This window comes from Cupressus sempervirens, chromosome 9 (assembly GCF_028749045.1).
Source record: "Cupressus sempervirens isolate cs-2001-9-10 chromosome 9, ASM2874904v1, whole genome shotgun sequence".
Classification (NCBI taxonomy): Eukaryota; Viridiplantae; Streptophyta; class Pinopsida; order Cupressales; family Cupressaceae; genus Cupressus; species Cupressus sempervirens.
Window position 1 is genome coordinate 329,216,161 of NC_143126.1, and position 21,455 is coordinate 329,237,615.

The window sequence follows — 21,455 nt, forward strand, 5'->3', positions numbered from 1 at the left end:
ACCCACTTTTTCTTCTACCCTTGTGCATCCCTTTCAATACCTTATCCACTCCACCTTCTATCCTCCAACCTTTTATCCTCCCATCCCATTTGTCTCATCGATAGCCTAAACCTTATCCTCCATATGTCTTTTCTACTATCTCCCTTCCATCAGCATATTAGCATCTTTGAGAATACCTTTCTATGGTCTTGGCTTATCATGATTTCTCCTTCCAATAGGAGCACTATTCAAATTGAAAAAGGCTTGAATTCTTTCCAAAAACTCTAAAAAAAAAATTTTTAAAAAGAAAAAAAAGTGCTTTAGTGAAAACTTGGAAACAATTTCCTTGGTAGAAAAAGTAAAGATAAATAAATCTATCCTATGGTTAAAACCACTTTTTGTGGCACCTTGGACAAGTACCATGATGAAAATCTAGCAAACAAGTGTCATGTGTAATTCTTCCATAACCCATCTATTCCATCTTTCCTCTTTGATCTTGACACTATTGAGTTATTTGTGAACATTGGTTATCTTATCCACCAAGATTCCTATCATGATCCTTATTATCCTAATTCACTCACTCATAGCCTTCATAATGATCTTTTACCTTACTATGATTTCTTATCACTATCCTATCCACTTGACCCCTTGGTCTTTGATCAAAAGAAAAAAGAATATGATTTGTAGAGGCAATATCCACTCTTTTGGATTACTTTCTTCCATGACATCATGCTATCTCACTCATTGACTTTCATTGATTATCCAAAACCAACTTCATATTGCTATCTTATAGTTTCCCTAGCATGGGTACTCTTAGAGAGCCAATTCTTGAGGGTCACTCTTACTCACTTCATACTTCTCTCCTATCCATCTCTACTTATCCACTAGCTTGCTACTACATCTCATCCTACATCTTGCTAGGAATTGGAACAAAATTATACGATCCTACTTGAGAGCTAGTAATCTCTTAAAAAGTTCTAAAATTTTGAAAATATTCTGAAAAAGTCTAAAAATTGCAAAAAGTTTTTAAAAAATTATTATCTTGGTGAAAACCTAGCAATAGGCACCTTGGTAATACCAAAAAAAATTGAAAAATACAAAAAATACAAAAAAAATCAAAAAAGAGAAAAATACAAAAAAAGTGTCATTGATGAAAACCTGGCAACAGGCATCATGGTAGAAAGAAAAAGAATCTCTACAAAGAAGGTGAAAACCTCATAAATAGGCACCTCTTGTTTCAAATGCTATATTTTGTATTGCATCTTCTAGCTCCTTGTATAGTTCCTTTCTTGCTTTAGTTTGTTGCTTTCACTCATGTATCCATGGATTCAATCTTGTCATAACTTAGGGGCAACACCCTACAGTTTCATAGGGATCTCTTTTATGATAGTCACCAATTTTCCTAAATGCATCTACCTACTATCATTCATGTCACTTTTGAGATTCCTCTCACAAAATATCTCTTTCACAGTAGTCACCAATTGTTTTATCTACATCTGCCTATTATTATTTATATCACTTTTGAGATTCCTCTCATGGAAGATCTCTTGTGTCAGTCACCAATTGTCCTAATTGTGTCTATCTACTGTCACTCAGTTTCCTACTAAGTTTCTTCTTATTGAAGATTCCTCTTTGACTTCAATCACCAATTTTTATAACTACATCTATCTACTATTTTCACACTACTAAAAATATTTCTTTCATAAATGTTCTAAACATTGACAATTGACATCAATTCTATAATACAAAAACTAAACTCAAATTGATGAACTTGTTTGAGAAATGCTAAGCTTTTCTTTAATTGTTTTGCTTTTTCCTTATCATGCCACTTTGAGCAACTCAATGATGTCATTTTTTACTATAGAAGCAAGGACTGGGGGGCATGGTCTTTTCTTTTCTTTATGTTTATGGTTTAGTCCCAACGATCTGAAGCATCCATATAAAAGGGGTGTCCACTATAAGAGCCTCCATCTCATATTGGATGGCCATGTGTACCTCGACCCCTTTTATATTGATAAATCAATAAGGTTGGTTCTTCTCCTTGCTTGTTGGAGTGAACTCTCTATGCTATAGTAAATACTGATACTCGTCCTACTAAGTGAATGTATAGGTCACTGCGAGTACACCTAGTGCACTTTTCTCTCAAGTTATGAATGTAAGGGTCATTGTAGATAGAATATTGATTGCTTACTTATCATAAGATGGATCTCTTAAGTGTCTAGTGTATCTACATGCGAGAAAGGTCATTCTAGCATTTATGCTCTGATGCTTATGTTCACTTGCTACATTAAAAGGGACAAATGTTCTGGTCAGTTTTCCTTCTTGTGCCTTGAGCTCTTACATTTAATCCTGGAAAACCTAGAACAGATGTCCTATTCATATTCCTATGATTTCAATGTTAGTGGGAATTGTATGACATGTGGAATTTTTCTAAATGCTCAATGATGATAAATTTTGAAGCTTGATAACCAAACTTGGGGTTGTGTTTAGCATAGGGTTGCATTGCATACTCTACTTGCACAAGAGCACATTTGATCACTAATTTAATTACATCCTTCATGATGATGGATTATTGGCTTCTTCAATGTATAATTTGTCATCTTAACTACACAAATGATCGATTAATCACACTCTTGGCTACTTTGGCTACTCCAAACCCATTTTCAAGATCAAATTTGAAATCTGACACACTTAAACAACTCAAAATCACATTTTAAAATTTTGGGACCGATACGATTGAATGCTTGTTTAGCCTATTTTTTTGATACTTTGTGCATCTTGGGATCTTTTCAAAATCACAATTTCTTCAAATTTTTCAAAAATTCTAAAAAAATGTCATCTAAAGTTAACTTCAGTCAAACTTGGTCTTTTGGACCTTGAAATCACTTTGAATTGACTCCAAATATTCTTTAGATTCTTTTGATCTATTCTACATTCTTCTGAATCTCAACTTTCTTCAATATCTCTCAACATACTGCTCTGCATCACATTTCTAGTGTGTAATCTTTTGATTTTGCTCTTGAAGGGGGCAGGATGATTACATCATTGAATCTTTCAAAACTAGCTGCAACTCAGTCTGAATCTTATGTCCTCATCACTTGGGACATTTTGTTCCCCTCTATTTAGCTTCTATGTCATTTATCTCATCTTTTGATTAGCTGATCAAATCTTATAATAGTCTTGTCAAAGTTTGATGGATAGGTATCAAAACAATCTAACCTCGACTTCTCAGTATCAAGCCTCATTTTGAGGATGATTCTATGACTCATGATAGGTCTTATTATCTTTATGGACCAGTATTCAGATGTTCTATCTAGACTTTGGGGGATTAAGCTTCATTCTAGAGATAATTCCAAAATCTTGCTGAGGGTTAAGATTTGTTTTGAAGGTAATCCTAACTCTTGCTGAGAATTAAGCTTCGTTATGGAGATAATTATAAGCTTTAGCTTTTAATGACTATTCAATGGATAGGTATTAGGATAGTCTAAACCCTAACTCCTAAGGATTAAGCCTCATTCTAGGGATAATTATATGAATCTTGATTAATCTTGTCATCTTCTAATGGATAGGTATCAGGATAGTCTAAACCCCGACCCCTGAGAATTGAGTCTCATTCTAGGAACAATTCTATGAAGTTTGACAATCTTTGCACTATCAATCCCAATATCTAGGTTGCACTATCAATCTTAGTATCTAGGTGTTCTATCTAGATCCCCTAAGGTTAAGCTTTGTTCTGGAGATAATCTTTAAAATCTTATCAATCACTAGTAAATTTGAACTCAATTTTTGATGAATTTTCGTCAAATTTTTTACCCAAGTTGGTCAAAATTTTGACCAAGCAGTTTGTGCAAATTTTTCTCATTTAAATTTTGACCAATACATTCGTCAAAAAAATTTAATTTTTGCTAGCTCTGATTTGTCATTGTTGGTCAAAATTTCCACCAATGTGTGGTCAAAAAAATTAGAATTGATGGAAATTTTGACCAATTCTTGGTAGAAAACTATCAACAATTGGTTGAAATTTCCACCAATGTTTGGTCGAATTTTTTTTATAATTGGTGGAAATTTTGACCAAATCTTGGTAGAAAACTATCAAGAATCTATCGAAATTTCCACCAATGTTTGGTCCAAATTTTTTTATAATTGGTGGAAATTTTTACCAATGTTTGGTCAAAAAAAAATTTATGTTGTATCAAGCAATTTTTTCTTATCCAAGCTATTTAATTTGCAACCTTTTAAATCTCCACAAATATAAAGTTAGAGAAGGAAAATTTTGCTTCTCAAAGGTGTCCTCTAATTGTAAAGCATCCATTCCATTATCTATTCAACAAACAAGACATCTAGTTCAATAGATAATGGAATGGACACTTTACAATCAAAGGACACATTTGAGAAGAAAAATTCTCCTGCTCCAACTTTATCTTTGCAGAGATATAAAAGGTTGCAAATTAAATGGCTTGGATAAGAAACAATTGCTTGCTATGGCATGGAATAAATGGACATTTATGCATAGGGCACCATTAATTATGTGAGTGATGTAGATAACCAATTTTTTTGGAGTCAAAGCCACCAATTAATAGAAGGTTTCTAATCTCCATGAGGTTGACATTGTGGTTGTAAGGGCTATGGAGAGGGCACTTCTTCATTGTCCACTTCATCACTGATTAATTTGCACTACAGATTGACGGTCTTTATCTTTGTTGTGGGCTCCTATCCCCTATGTGAGTCTTGATGTAGAAGTCAAAGTAGAAAAAATAAGTGAAAGTGTGTTGAATAAGGTTTCAAATCTCAACATGGTCAACATTATTGATTTAAGGGCTATGGACTAGGCAATTCTTCAATGTCCAATTAGGGGTAGCATTGCATCCTCTTTAACTATTACATGTACAGCCCCAGGAGGAAATAGGTTGTTGGTTGCTTCTTCTGGCCTTCCAATTTCTTCTTTGCAAGTTTTTCTTAAATACAGCTCTACATCCATCCCTAGTTTCAAGTGGTTTGGCAATGCATCTATTTGTTTCAGAAAACAATACCCCTTTCTTGTTTTAGTTTATGATAGGTCTTGCTCAACTCTTTCATTTGGAGAGAAGGTTTTCATCATGGCAATAGTGCATAAAACATCTCAAGGTAAAACTAAAGATAAAAATGAGTACAAGCATATAGTTGACTTATCTCAGACAAGCTTCACCCTTAGAGCAATTCAATAGCACGTGAACTAGAAATACAAAAGTTGTGGGATGAGAAACAAATTCAATGCCTATTGGGTTTGAATTTAGAATGAGCAACTGGATTAATAATAAAGCAAAAAAATTTCAAAAGTTATTGGTCTATTTGTTAATTTTAGGGCTAGGGGGTCAAGTTGATAAAAAAGACAAAAATTTTAAGACAAAATGTCCCAAATTTCTCATGGATTCTTCTGTTGAGTGTCAATCAAAGTGTGTTGGGCTTCTGCCTAGGTTTGGTAGATCAATCCATAGACTAGATGACCAAGCTCACTATTAATGGACCTAGCATGGGATGATCCATATGAAGATCTAATGGTACCAAGTTCTAGAATTTAGTTCTTTAGGATTTGAGTTCTAAATTTCATGTATGGACTAACTTCAATATGTCAACCTTCATCAAGTTCTAAAATACTATGTTTGGCAGAAGTATCCATTAAGATGATTCAAGTCTTTCAACATAATATAGTACTGTAGTGTAATCAGTGGAGCATGAGCATAACCTCTAATAATTACAAAAGAGGAGGGATATAGTTCCATCAGGTGTAGAAGGCTTGAAATGAAGATTAATAAGTTTCAAGATCACTATTGCAGGAGAATCAATGGATTTGAATCATCACTTTAAAAGCAGTGCTAATCCATATAAGGTTCTAGGTTGTAGTGGAGTACAAAGCAGGATCTAAGTTGACTTACAAGTAGAATTTATCAGTGCCTTCTCAGTTGAAGTCTTTCTTGTGGCTCAAAGTATTCAAGGCTGCTAAAGTGGTTTTTACTCCATACATCAACAAAAGGATTCTAGTTGTTCATTAATGCTCATCAATGGTCTTAAATATTAAGGACTATTTTAATGATGGTTGGAGTATATACTATTTGTTAAGGCTTAAGAATGTCTATTGTTTGGTGCAAATTAATTAGTGTTGTTGAGGAAGTGCTAAACTATTAATCCACACAAAAAGATTAAATTTACTATAATTTATTTAATGTTCTACATAAAGACAAGATACAACGGTAAATTATAAGTCTCTTATTTGAAAAATCTTGTGTCAAGTCTACTCAAACATAACACTTAACAAATGAATAAATAATAATGATAAATGAAATTATAGATGTTACTTGACACAAGTCTACTCAAACAAAATGCTTAACACTTAACAAATGAATAAATAATAATAACAAATGAAAGTGTAGATGTTACTTGAAACCAAGCATTGATTTGATTTCAGAATGTACTAGTCTACTATACCTATAACGAAAGGCGATGCCTTCCATCCCCCTATTCTTTTATTATTAGTTACATTCCCTTTCAAGTCATATGCTATATGTGGAACATGAATAGATAATTTTTGCCTTCTCTCCATTGCCTACAATAAATTCAACAAGGGATCATAAATCATGATAAATTGAACTCCATAGAACTTTCATATCTACTATTGATATATTTGAGATTGATGGTTGTTTGAAGCATCCAATGTATAGTTTTTCCTTCATGTCAGTTTTTTGCTGATAATCTCAAAAAAAAACTTCTAAGAGTTGAAAAAAATCTCTTGTTGCATGGATGTATTTAAAGGAAAGCAGAGATAATTTGAGAGAAATATTAGAGAACGTCTCTATTTAGTAATTTTGAACTTGATCTAATGGTGAGCCCTTGTTTAACATCAAGGTTTCATATGAAGATCTTCCATGATAGCAAGGTTTCAGTGTGTGGGGTGGATGTTCTAAGTTTGGTAGGCCTCTAAAACAAACAACCCCAACATATTTTGTGTCCTCATGGGTGCAAGTTGGAGTTCAGGGAACAACTTCTTAAAAATATTCTTCAAAGGGGTTGTACTATTTTAATGTATTGTTTTTGTTTCTACATTTGGATGAGAAAAATATGCTCTCCTTGTGGTAATAAAGGTGGATGACTGTATCTCCTACTATTCTATTTATATGACTTGGATTATTTTTAATTTTTGTATGATTAAATGATTAGATTTTCTTATATACTTTGAATTTTACTAAGCTTCTTTAAAAAGAATTGAAGGGTTTGAACTGTATGCCCAAATGTAAGTATCCAAATTCCATGTTTATGAGTTTATTGATCACTGGAGTATGCCTTAGATTTATAATCTTGCAACAAAGAACACATAGTAAAAAATATTCACAACAGTATGAGAAATCCTCAAATGTAGAAAATTACAATACATTTAACTCATTTTTGCATACAATCATCTTAAAAGACAGTATGTCAGAGTGTAACATGTATGCAAAGTCACTTAAGAGCTAGGACAATAAAAATAGAAAGCTTTCCATAAATACAAAAGTGCACAATAGAAAACAATTTGCACCATGTTCCATTTAAAGTTATTTCAAGAAAGGAAGAAAAATAAAATCAATATTGAGCCCCTTGAGAAAAAAACAACAAACTGAGGAATCCTAGACTCCAGAAAATCAAACATACATATATTATATAAATGAGCTATGATTATTTATTTTCCTTTTGTTCTACAATAGCGATGGACATGGAAAGCTATAGATCATAAGAGATCAAATACCAACAGAGTTGACTAAAGATATCAAATGAGGGATAACCTTACTTGTTTATAAAAAAAAAAAATAGATAAAACATAAAATATGAACTCCACTCGCATGTCTATGGATGCTAGAGATGAGGCATGTCATTATTAATATATAAATATAGACTTGATGAATGCAACCTATAATGATGAAATGATTGACAACTAATTGAATTTTGTAGAAGGAAAAATGTTCTCAACTAGCCCACATAAAATATTGTGTCACTGACGATGATGCTTCCATAGAAAAAGATCTTGATTCATCCAATTCAATGTTATGCAAATATAGAAAAGAATATTGAATAACACAATACTTACTGTTGCCATAAATGTTACCAACTGGTATGTCTTCATCAATTTAATTACATTTTGAGGTAGGCCCTTTTCTAGTTCAACCATCTGATCTCCAACAACACAAAGAACAATGAAAAGTTTGAACTTACCTAATAAAGTCCAATAGTTTTACATATCATAATCAAATATGGTTATTGATCAAAGTCCAACAATGGCATAACCAAATGAGAGACCAAAACAAAATCTCACTAGATACATCATAGTAGGAAGGTTATTCCAAGGAATTGGGGAAATTTAAAAACCATCACATCCATTGTCTCTTATCAAGGATTTTACAAAAAAAATACCCTAGAAGCAGTGGCACTACAGAAAAGACAAGCATGATAAGGCAAAAAAAATAAAAATAAAGCCCAGCTCTAATAAAAAGATCATTTTTTTTTGGATTCTTCTGTGTGTCCCCACACCATACTCAGCCCTCAACTACTAAAAATTGATTCCATCATCCATTCCAAGCCATTTTAAATGCCAAAAATAATTCCAGCAGAGTTGAAGGGGAAAAAGGCATTTTGAGAAAAGTTTTTTGGTACTGCTTGAGAATTTATAAGAAATGGAGAAAAAGTAATTAAAAACCTCTTGGTGTCTCATCTTTTCTTCATCCTCTACATCATTTTACTCCTTTGAAAACTTCATAATGTCATCCAAAAAAAATTTCTCCAGTAATTCTAGTGTCTAAGGTAGAGATTCTTGATAGCCAGCATTGATTTGTTGCTCATGTTTAGATCCTTTGACATCTTTGACATTTGTTTTTGTGGTTGTCCTTTAGAATTTGGCATTTGACTTGGATAGAAGGGGCTACCTAATTTAGTGCCTATAGGAAGCATGTTGCCATTGCCTGGATCTAGAGGATCTAGACCTATATTATATGCACCTAGAAAGGTGTCAAACTTACATGCCTGATCCAATTTATCAAATTACAAAGGTAATTACTCTTTTTACAATCTAATTCTTCTAAAATAATTATGAATACTATCCATGCATCAAAAATAATCTAATATCCAAATGCGTTTTAGTCATTTAGACCTATTTCCCAAATTAGTGTCTTAAAGAAAGTGAAAATAGATGTAACTTTAAGCAATGCAGATGAAATTCAAAGTTGCAATATTTTGCTGACAACCTATACAGTGGTTTCATCATCAATAAGGTTAACAAGTTTTCTTATGTGTTGTCGAATAAAACACACATGATATACTCTAGGACCATTTGCTAATCAATATCTAATATTACATGAATAAAAAAAGAAACATTTTTGCATAGCCAATGGAAATTAGTAATGAAAATGGAAATATCCACTTTGTGGCACAAAACTCAAGGCCTCTGTAAAGGTGCTCAATACTACAACTAAATCAGTAGATTACATCCTATATTCAACCCAAAAGGTAAAATCTACTTCCTCTGCTAAATGTGTGTTATCAAACAGATTAAATCTGTAAGTATGTCTTTTAAGTTATTTCTTGTATCAGTTACCTTTGAAATAACTCTAAAATATTAACAAATTACCTACATATTCCTTCTATCAATGTAAGATTTAAATAATGTAGAATCATAATGTTGAATATCAAAACTATCCTTAGTATCACAAAACATAACTGTTGTTATTCAATTTGAAAGGTAAAATCTGTTTCTTTGCATATAATATATACATACCAACTGTATGGACTCCTATGTAAGATTTAAAAGGTTATTCTAAAAATCTAGGCTAATAGTACAAATGTGCTATGGAACCAAATATATCAACCTCAATGTATAACAAGTTGAGAAGGAAGGCCCAATCCAAAAGCATTATCTCCAAACCTGATGCATATTAATATCAAAACAATGCATATTATATTCATTCTTAATAATTATTTCAAAATTTGTATTGCCAAGTATAGCCACACTTGCCAATATGAAAATGTGAAGAGACTGGATACATTTTAAAGAGGTCTTTTTATTCGGTTGGAGACTTCAGCAATGTAACATGAACCTATGCATGGATTTTAGCCAAATGTTGGACAAACAAATCATGCTCCTTGGTTATAGATGAAATAAGTTGAGAAAGGAGCTTCCAAAAACTCATAAGAAAAAGAGATCAACATCCATACAAAATCTCAAATAGAGTGAGCTGCAAAAATATAGACAGCTCTATTGTAACTAAACACAATGACAGGTACTACTATATTTTACTGTGATAAATCTAGATAGACCAAATCAAATTAACAACTAACCGCCCTCAATTTTGTGAATTAGAAAGAGAAATGAAGCTCAACTGATGGCCTAAAAGCTTCCACAAAGCCTTCCAAAAGAAATTAATAAATATTAATTCATGATTGGAAAATATAGTAACTACTACACAAAGTGATAATATACATGTTGGAGAATAGCCTAGCAATTTCAAATGTATTTATAGCTTTGTTGCATAGAATGAATATAGCCATGTAGAAAATGTGTAGGTATAACTAAATATACGATATAATTTCCCAAGAGTGGTTAAAATTTCTCTAAAACCCTCAATGGGTATGGATTTTGAAGCCCTTGAGAGAGCTAAAATTGACTGGTACAAGAAAAATTCACATCAGAAGGTTTGATTGATTGTATAAAACATCTTATGGAAATTTCCACATACTACCTCACAAAAGGCCGACATAAATAACTTCAAAAACACTGCAGAGTCTTCAATCTACCAAATTGAACACCATATTATGTACCTCTTGAATAAACATAAAGTGATCCAAACCAACAGGAACACAAGCTGAATCAGTTTCTATGAGACCATCACGGGGTTCTATATTGCTCATGGGGTCAAGATATAGAAGTAATAGTCTCTACGTTGTACATACAAGGGACATCATATTGAATGTAGGTTCCTAGTCATTCCAAAGTATAATGACAAGAAACTCAATCTGAGCACCAATGATATAATAATAACATAGAGTAGAGTAAAACAAGAAGCAATATATAATAACAAACATCAATTATATATTAATGATTATGTATAAATCAGCAAACTTGTGTGTGAACCGATCAGCAAACTAAATTTTCAATTACAAATATTCTAAACTTAATAAAATATTCTCAGGAAGCTACATGCTTTAACACTCCCTCTTAGCTAGGGAAGCCAATGATGAAATATCTTTCCAGAGGGCAATCTCATACAGAGATTATATTTGCGCTCAAGAGTTACAAAGATTTTAGCTTGTTAGTGTGTTTGTTTTTGCAGGTTTACAATAGATTTTTTAGGTGTTTGATTTCAGATTTAAACTTTCAAGTGTTTTTTGTTCTCTTCTTTCTATTCTACATTTTTTTTCCATTCATTTCATCCATCCATTTGATCTATGGCAATTTTGGGAAAATAATCTTTGTTTTGTACAAAAATTGTCAAATTTGTTGGAAACTGCACGAAATAATTTTGAGATTTACTCAATATGTTTATAGTTGTACCTTTCTAATATTTTCTAGCAAGTGGTTATGAATATATCAAAATATTTCACACATATTTATCATCCAATCGAATATATAAGTTCTTAACTAATTACATGCAAAAGTACCAATTTTCTGTTGCATAGCTTGGATAAAAATTTTGTCTTGAAGTTTAGTAGATATCTACAAAATATTTGATTTGAATTCTATTTGCATTAATACTTTGTTAAGGTAATTTCATAAATAGAATTCTTATAGTAGAATGTTGTTATTGGAAATCATCTAGAATGATGTGGTGCAAACTTTCCAACTTCCTTATTAAGTTACAAATACCCATCATTTATCACATGATCAAATGAGAATGAAGGATTAACATAAACCTTTGGATTGAAGGCTTGTATGGTCCTTTTTTTTATAAAGCTCTTTAATTAGATGATGGCCTTCAATTTTTTCTATTGCAGTGGTGGTGATTTATCACACAACCTTTTATGTTTTAAACCTATAAAAACATACACTAATAATTTCAGCCACAATTCTACCTTGTATGGTCAGTTTTCTAGAGCTCAATAATCGAATGATGTCCTTCAATTTTTTCTACTACAGTGCTGGTGATTTATTACACAAACTTTTTTGATTTAAACCTATAAAAATATACACTAATAATTTCAGCCACAATTCTACTTAGTAGCACAATGGAACTCAATACAATTTCCCCAAACCTCTTAGTTTTTAAAGTAAATGTCTCTCTTGGGAATGAATATTGAAACTAGTCTAAGTTGTGTCTTACCAAGAAGACATTGTGAAGTGGAATGTGTTGCAAAGTTGTAAGCTATCTGGATAGTTTCTAGTGATAACAAAGATCACATACTAATAGTTACATTAATGGAGTGAATTCAAAATACCACACAATAGAAGCACTTGTTATTGTTACACTGTAATAAGGAAAAAAATCAATAAAAGTCTCACTTAAAAGGGGTAGAATGTTAATAATAGTCATCTTTTGTTACATAGATGCATCCTCTTGTCATCTGCCCTCATCTACCAAAAACATGAAAATTTTGGGACACATGACAGTATTTGAGAATATCTAGAAACATAAGGGATGCTTGGATGTCCCCAAGGCTACCAAGGGTATCTAAGATGTCTCTCAATAGAAATGGCTGGGTGTCCCATGTAATGTAATAAAGTAATAATAATTTAGCATTTTAAAAGAAAAAAGTGGCCAATGCAGATTGGATTGTAAAGAGGTGTGGGATTTTTGGTATTGTTCAGGAATTAGACTTATAGCCTATAGACAATGGTTTGAGGAGTGGGAATGCTTCCCCATGTGAAACAAACTCCATGTCTTAAACAATTCAAACTTCAAAATGAAAATTAGTAGACTAGTTGCATGTGTTAAAACTTGAAATTATGAGCAAAGATTCAAAAGATATGTACCACAATTAACTAAAAGAGTTTATCACTCGTTACAAACAACTGTAAGACCTAAAGCTAAAAGATTCAAAGAAACTTAGAAGACATCAACTAGTTCAACTACATCAAGGAATGTTAGTTTGTTTAGCACAACAAAATAAGCACTAGAAGTAGTGATTACAATGTTAATGAAAGAAGTAAAAAAAATGAAGCTAACATAATATACCTTTCTTCTCATTCTCAAAACCCAAACTTAGGTTCTATTGGAACTTCACAAACTGCTTTGCATGTCTTTCACCCTCTCTTCAAAAATTTCCAAAAATCCCTTTCAACCCCCAAAAACCCTGGCTTTAACTTCCCATGGATTTAGCCATCAATAAGAGTAAAATATAGGGGTAACAAATATTGGTTATGCTAAATTTGCAAATATAAAATTGGATCAATAGGTTGAAATAGAATGGTTAAGTTAGAGGAATGGAAAAATTACTACTACTACTTAGAGTAAGAAACATTCATCCAAAACATTGCAATCTATTGATCGACGTGATTATTGCAATTTACCAATTGGAGAGAATTGTCATAGAGTAAAGATGAAGGCCACTTCAATTGTAGGTGAAAATAATAAAAAGTAAGGGTTAATGACTCTGCAAACACATGACAAAGCCAATGATTTAGTGGCCAATTTTTTTTATGCCCAAGCCATACCATTTGATTTCACAAAGTCTCTTTATGTCAAAGGTATGTTGACAGATGCAATTGCAATTGTGCCCCTCTTATGTTCATCCTTGAGAACATAGATTATATACTTCCCTCCTCAACAAATAATATTTAAAGATGAACATCAAAATATTGATGGAGGATATTATACAAACATAAATTAGGACTTCTATTCAATTGTCATGGATATGGGTGGACTATTCTTTGCATTAGCCATTGAGTAATATTATTGTTATATGTCCTATCAGTTCATGGTTTCTTATCACTATTCATTGTCCTAGGGAACATAGAGATGTTGATTAAAAATTTGTAACTTTGAAAGAAATCATAAAGGTTAGGCCTTTTACTATTGTGTGAATGGTGACAAATTCAATGTGTTTGTAAGTTAGCCAGCTTGATAGTTGATAGGCCATACAAACAAGCTTTTGGACTCCATCTTGTGCCCATGCTTTGAATAATTTTTTCTAAGACATTGGCTAGATTAATTGTGTGTAGATGGAAGTGGTTGAAGCTAAAGATTTACAAATGTTTGTACAAAACTATCATATTTCACTTCCATTATTTTGACCCTATTCAAAGATAGAATTCCTAAAACTAATTGAGACTAGACATGCTAGCTTTTTTATTTTACTAGAGAGGATGTCAGATTTGTAAGATGCTTTACAATCCATAATTGTTTGAGGAGAGTAGAAAAAGCAGGTTCAATCAACAACAAATGAATGGAAGGTGGCAAGAGAAATGGTGTCTAATGATGTTTGGTGGTCAAATATATGGTAATAAATTAATCATCTAAACCAATATGCTTGAGTGTATACTTTGTTTTACTTTTTACTTACAATTTTTAATTCACATAATTAATAGTGTTAATGTAATAATTTTCAAAATTTTCTTGCAAATATATTTACTCAATCATATCAACTTTTGTGGAGGTAATCTAGTATGTAAAGAAAACTCTCTCAGGCTTGGAGAGATTTATGAGACTTTTGATAACATGATCAATCAAAAGAAGCCAGTAATTCCTGACAAGAGTTAGCCAAACTCTTCCTTCTAAAGATGATGAGGTAATGGAGGGGTTTATGAAGACCCTTGTTAAGATGTATAGCAATGAGAAAAGCATATCTTGAGAGCACTAACTCTCAGTTTTCCTATCTAGAGCCACTATTACACAAAACAACCCTATTGATTGATAAAGATTTCATAGAAAGTCACACTAGAGTTGAAAGAACTTGCTATTCATCTACTCCCATAAATTGTTAGTTTCTTTGTTGCAAAGAAAAAGTGGTCCATCTATGGTTTCATTACCCAACATAGAAGAATGTACTTACTTCTAAAGAAGTAGGAAAAGTTAATCACAATTCATAGTGCCTTCAAGATCAAAAAATTACTAAGCATCAATAGACTACAATAACATGTAGGGATGTTAATCCTAAACATGTTAGGAAATTAATTATGAGGTGCAACCAAGATTGATCAGGATTCCCTTCTATGAACCCTAGATTCAGTTAGAGTGGCATAGACTCTTTGCCTTTTGATACTGATAAACCAAATGAGGCATAGTTGTATTTAATTTAACTATTTTCAATTAAATTGCAGTTTGAAATATTTGAGAATTGAATTTAAACTGCCCTTATTCTATTACCATCATTGAATTTCCATTATGTTGCTAAAATACTACTGATACGTTGGTGTCATGATAATAGTGACCTCCCCACCTCTATCTCTATTTTTATACTACTATTATTGTTGGATATTAATATATATTGGCATCCTGAAAAAATTATCCTTGGATTGGCATCCCTAAAATGCATCCCCTCATGTTGCCATCCCTCAATCACTATGGAACGTAGAAATTATTCCATGAAAGGAAGGAAAGAGGCAAGAAGTTTTTCCTCAAAATATGTAAAGTTATGAGAGGAATAACTGATCTTAAAGAATGTAAACATACAAAACTTGAAGCAATTTTATCCTAATGAATAAGAGCTAATTTTTAGCCCCTATTCTAGCAAGTAACACCTACTTAGATATTTCCTACCACTCATTCTTTTTACTATCCAACAAGTCTCATTAGTGCCTAAGAACACAACCATAATCCCTTTCAATGTTGACCTCAGCCTCCTCAAATTAGTTGACTATCTTATACTATTTGCATTATTGCTTCCAAAATGTGAGGGAAAATTATAGATAGTAAAATTAACCTAGCAATTGATCTATCAATTGAGTGTCTAAACTTAAAGGCACTGGCATTTTGTGTTTCAGTAAACAAAATAGAACATGTAGCATACAAGGCATGATATGACTATAATTAGTTACCTAATGTGTGTGGGTATCATGTGCATTCATGTTTTTGTAGTTGTTTTGTATATGTGCATGTGATCTTATTTACAACACCGAAACATTCTAGGTTCTCCAATATGCCTACACTGAGCAATTTCCATCTATGTTCATTTTAGATTTTTATTTTTTCACTCAAACAAGTGATACTTTACTTATTATGTAGACTCAGATAACCATTTTTCCTTCAATATAACAACTTACAAAGTAACAAAAGAAAAGAGATAACGGACAAATAGTGATTGCCTACATTGATTGTTTGGCTTCAAGTCTGCATGTAAAAATGCATAGAATATGTTCCATGTATGAAAGCATTATATATGGTCCCAATTTAGGTAAATATGTTTTGATGTACATAGATTTTATGCTACAAATTCAAAAAAGGGAAGAAATTAAATTCCTGTATAAAATGCTTGCAGAAAAGATAAGGTAAACATTGTAATGACCCATTTCAAGCCATTAGATTTTTAACCCTAATCGTCTGTATATATATATATATATATATATATTTCCTTCTTGATGCCCTCTTCCCAAAATTTGCATTCAATATATATATGTGTGTGTGTGTGTGTGTGTGTGTGTGTGTGTGTGTGTGTGTGTGTTTTAATTCTAAGAGTTATGTCTTTTCAATATAATAGTTATATAATAATAATAATAATATAATTATATTATTTATTTATTTATATTAATATTTATATTATAATATATATTAATTTAATAATATATCAACTATATTATTAGATTATAATATTTTATTAATATAGTACATTACTACATATCTTAATCATAATTATATTAGATCATTATTATTATAATATGATATGTATGATATTATTATATGATTATAATGTAATATTACTTTATAAAATATTATTATTTTAATATCATTATTAATATAAAATATTTATTTATTATTTAAATTATATGCTAAAATGGGGATGCCACAAACATCTTTGATGTCTACTAATTTTATCTTCCAAATTCAAACCAGAGAATATTTCAAATTCTTGCTTCAAACCTTACAGAAAGAATATGGCAAATATGTTTGATGTCAACAAATTTTTCTCCAAGTTAAAATGAGAGAAGACATTAAATTCCTGTATTAGAGTCCCTACAAAAAGAATAGGGCAAATATTTCTAATGTTTACAAGCATTGCTCATGACCCACAAATACAAAGTTTTTGAAACCCTTTATAAAACAAAGAGCAAATTATGAATAATTAAAGCTTCCAACACCCCCAAACATGCACTTTCCATAACATCAATCACATAATGTCTACCCAGCAAAATTATTGACGTCAAAGTGGCGATGGGCATATAATAGAAGTACAAGGATGAAATCACAAAACTTTCCCCTATGCACATGCCTCAAAATTGATAGAATTATTAAATGACAAGTGAGAAGGCACCAGAGATGAGATGGCATTGTTTTGGTAGCATGAATGCAATCTATGACTTTTAAATGCAATTGGAGTAGCATGAATGCAATTGGAAGGAACATAATGAAAAAGTTCAAAAATATTACCAAGGCTATAAGATAACCTATGTGTCCAATTGAGTGTGTTTTTCATTGGTATTTTAGGTATTGATGAACTTGATTATCCAAGGTCAAAATCTAGAAATCTATGTACATAACAATCAAATTGACATGAAAAATGACATACCCATACCTCATGGACATGTAAGCAATCATTTTTTGTATCTATGGTACATGCAAAATAATTAAAATATGGTAATGAAAAAAATTCAAAAATTCCAACAAAGCTATAATAAGATAATCTATGGGTTAAATTGTGCATGTTTTTCCTTAGACAATTTAGGTATTGATGGGCTTGACATTTCATATCATGCTAACAATTTTTTGTAGGTGTTGATGGAATACTTACAGAAATTTGAAGTATTGTGAAAGCTAACAAAGTTTTAGCCTTAGATCTCAACTTGTTGGTTCACAAATTTAACAAACTTATTAAGGGTTTAGAACCCCATTTCTCTAACCAAAATCATGAATCTCATATTCCTAAAACATTTTGAAAGACCTAATTAGGGCTTAAAATTTTACCATTGAAATCATTCTTCCTAAATCGAAAGTAAACCAAAAAACTTCAATTCAGTTGAACAACTCTAGAGAAATTGAAAAGGAATTCAATTTTAGTTTCAACTGTGTAGGTTTTTCATTGGACATTTTAGGTTTTGATATACTTGACATTTCATATTGTCAACAGGTGTTGATGGAAATACTTTAGAAATTTAAAGCATTGTGAAAAGCTTACAATATTTAGCCTTAGAAATTGGATCTTAGTGTGTTGGTTCAAATATTTGACGAATTCATTAAGAGGTTTACACACTTCTCTAACCACAACTAGGAATCTCTATGCCCTAAACATGAATTTTTTTCATGATCCACTAGAAGACCTAGCTTGGGCTCAAAACATTACCATTAAGATTATTCTCCTTAAAACACAAAAAATAACTCCAATTTAGTTGAATGACACTATAGAAATTAAACATAAAATTCAATTTCTCTACAATTACACATTCCATCACTAGCTGAGATGCAAAGAAAATGCACCTAAAAAATGAGACTTTATCGTTTGTAATGTTGTGGACATTGCGGGAAAACAAGAGGTAGGGGCAAAAGCCACCCGAGCAGTAGAAGTTGGATCCCTTGTAATATCACTTATGTAAGAAGCCCATCTGTAATCCTTTGACAAGCCCATCTTGATTTCTTCTCTAGTTCCATGGAGCTTTTAGTTTAGACCTCATATTATCCATTTGCCTTTTCCCAGCTCACATCTCCCTCATATCTTTTCCTGCCATCTTCTATATACATGGCAATAAGAAGAAAGGTGTGTCAAGAGCAAGAGATTTGCTTCAACAAAAGTTTTCTTGTTCAATCAACTTTGTATGGAAAAAGTCTCAGTTTGGAGCTCTCTTCCTCTTGGTTTAGTTTGTGATGCAAAAACCTTTAATCTTCCTCCAGTGATTGATCATTGCAAAATGAGCCCTAGTATTACTTGATCACTATAAAATGAGCCCTAAAATTAGCCATGAATTTCCATGATACCCAATGTAGGATGCTACAAAATGAGCCCTAAAATTAGCTGTGAATTTCCATGATAGCCAATGCAAGAATGAAATAACATTCTTTTTGCATGATAGGATACAACTATAAGCCTAATTTTTCTTTTTTATGACCCAAGTTGGTTGAAATTTTGACCAACTACGAAAAACATAGGACATTTTCAACTTTGGAAAACTTAAGTTGGTCAAAATTTTGACCAAAGTGGGCATATAATTTTTATTTTCGACCAACATGTGAATGAAAACACAAAAAAAAAAAAGGATTCATAGCTTTGGTCAAAATTTTTGGTAGAAAAACAAGTGCAAATGTACTAGTGAATTGGTCTTTGTGTCATCAATTTTAGAACCAATCTCACCAAGTATCAATATCTAGAAGTTCTATCTAGATCCCCTAAGGTTAATCTCTATTCTAGAGATAACCTTAAAAATCTTATCAACCTTGATATCTAGGTGTTCTATCTAGATCCCCTAAGGTTAAGCTTCATTCTAGAGATAACCTTAAAAAGCTTATCAATTGGCCTTCGTATCATCAATCTTGGAACCAATCTCATTTCTTAATCCATGCTTCCTACTCCTAATTTCTTTGAATCAAACATCCTACTCACACATTCATTCAAAGAGGGGCAAATGTAATACCCCAAAATTGGCACATTACCATGTTAACCAATTCTAGTCTATTTAATCAATCCTAAGTCCTATTTTACTGAGCAATTTTGATTCTGATAATCACTACTTGACCTAAGTGTTAAATGTAGAAAACCCTAATCTACATTAATCACACTCTTTATTTAATTCCTAAGTATTGACTCAAATCAGCTACATTAAACCTAGTGATTAAGTTTACTTTAATTATAAGTCTTCATACTTTAATTAAATTAAAATTATCTCTTTAGCTAATGTACAAGGGAATTAAATGTATTTAATTTAATTAGATAATTTCCTCATTTTGATTATTGAGTTTAATAATTCAATTAATTAAGATTATGCATTTATGAGGTCATATTTTATTATATTAAATTAAATATCTTCTCGAAAATCTTCTCTTCAGTTTAGAAATGGAAATTTTGAGTGAACTAGAACTTGAAATGGAATTAACTTAGTTAACTCTTTCTCACACTCAGAAGAGTATCAATTAACTCTTTCTCACACTCAAATGTGAATCAATAAACTCCATCTACACAAGGAAGTTTCTATTCTAACTGAATCTCATTTCCAATATGAACCATCTGTTCTACTTGATCTTGACTGTTGATCAACTTTTGAAATTCTATTTAAGAGACCTTCAATTCCTCATAACAAAAGTTGAATTAATTGTGCATCGAATCTATGCTAGAATATTTACTCATTTTCTTATACATCCATAGCGTAAATTTCTTGCATTATTAATATCATCTTAGCTTAATATGCATTCATATTGTATAACTTGCTTTCTTTATTCTTAGATTGATTGCATCTCATCTAGTATAATTTGCATTCTCATCTAGTTATAAATCCTTCATACTGGAGGTTTCTTTGCTAGTTTCTCATTCTAAAAGCAAGGGAAAAATCCATCTAGTTAGGAGGTAATAAGTTGGCTTGCCAAATAGTTAGAGATGAACAGCTCAATGCTCATTTCGGGATGATTTCACATACACTAACCGTGTTAAAGTGTGGTTGATTACAGGCCATAATTAACACATACAATATATACATATATAGCCACACACATATATATATGCATGTACATGTGTGTGTGTGTGTGTGTGTGTGTGTGTGTGTGTGTGTGTGTGTGTGTGTGTGTGTGTGTACATACATATACATAAATAATAGTAATATATTTTTTAAATTTGCATTTTCTTTTTCATTTCTTATAAGAGTGTTTTATTGTCAGGAACCACTTCAACATCCTTTGCATGGTTTAGACATAATGTCATTGTGGTAGAGGCTTTTGCAAGGGAATGAGTCTCGCAATTATGGGATTTACACAGAAGCAGATCTTGCTTCTTCAACTCCTTTCACCAAAGTTATTCTTCCAATAGTGAGAATAGCTTATGCGAATTCCTAGAACCCAAGGGAGCCTCAACCTATGCTACATGTTCTAGAGACATGGGAGAAGTTACTACCAACTTTAGTACTTCATAACATTCTAGATCATGTAGTGATACCTAGCTTTAACAGTAGTAGTGGATACTTGAAATCCTCATAGGGTTACATCCTTGTCTTCCATTTTTGGGCCAGTGTATGGAGCCTTTATAGTCAACCATTCATTATAAATTTTGGATTATGCTTCATGTCTGGCATGTAAGTGATGCATCTGCATATGCAATTTTATCACCTTAGATATTTGTATTTGATCTTGCTAGTTGGGAACAACTGATTGTTCATTTTATTATACCTAATCTGATGACAACTCTATAGGAATTTTTAATTA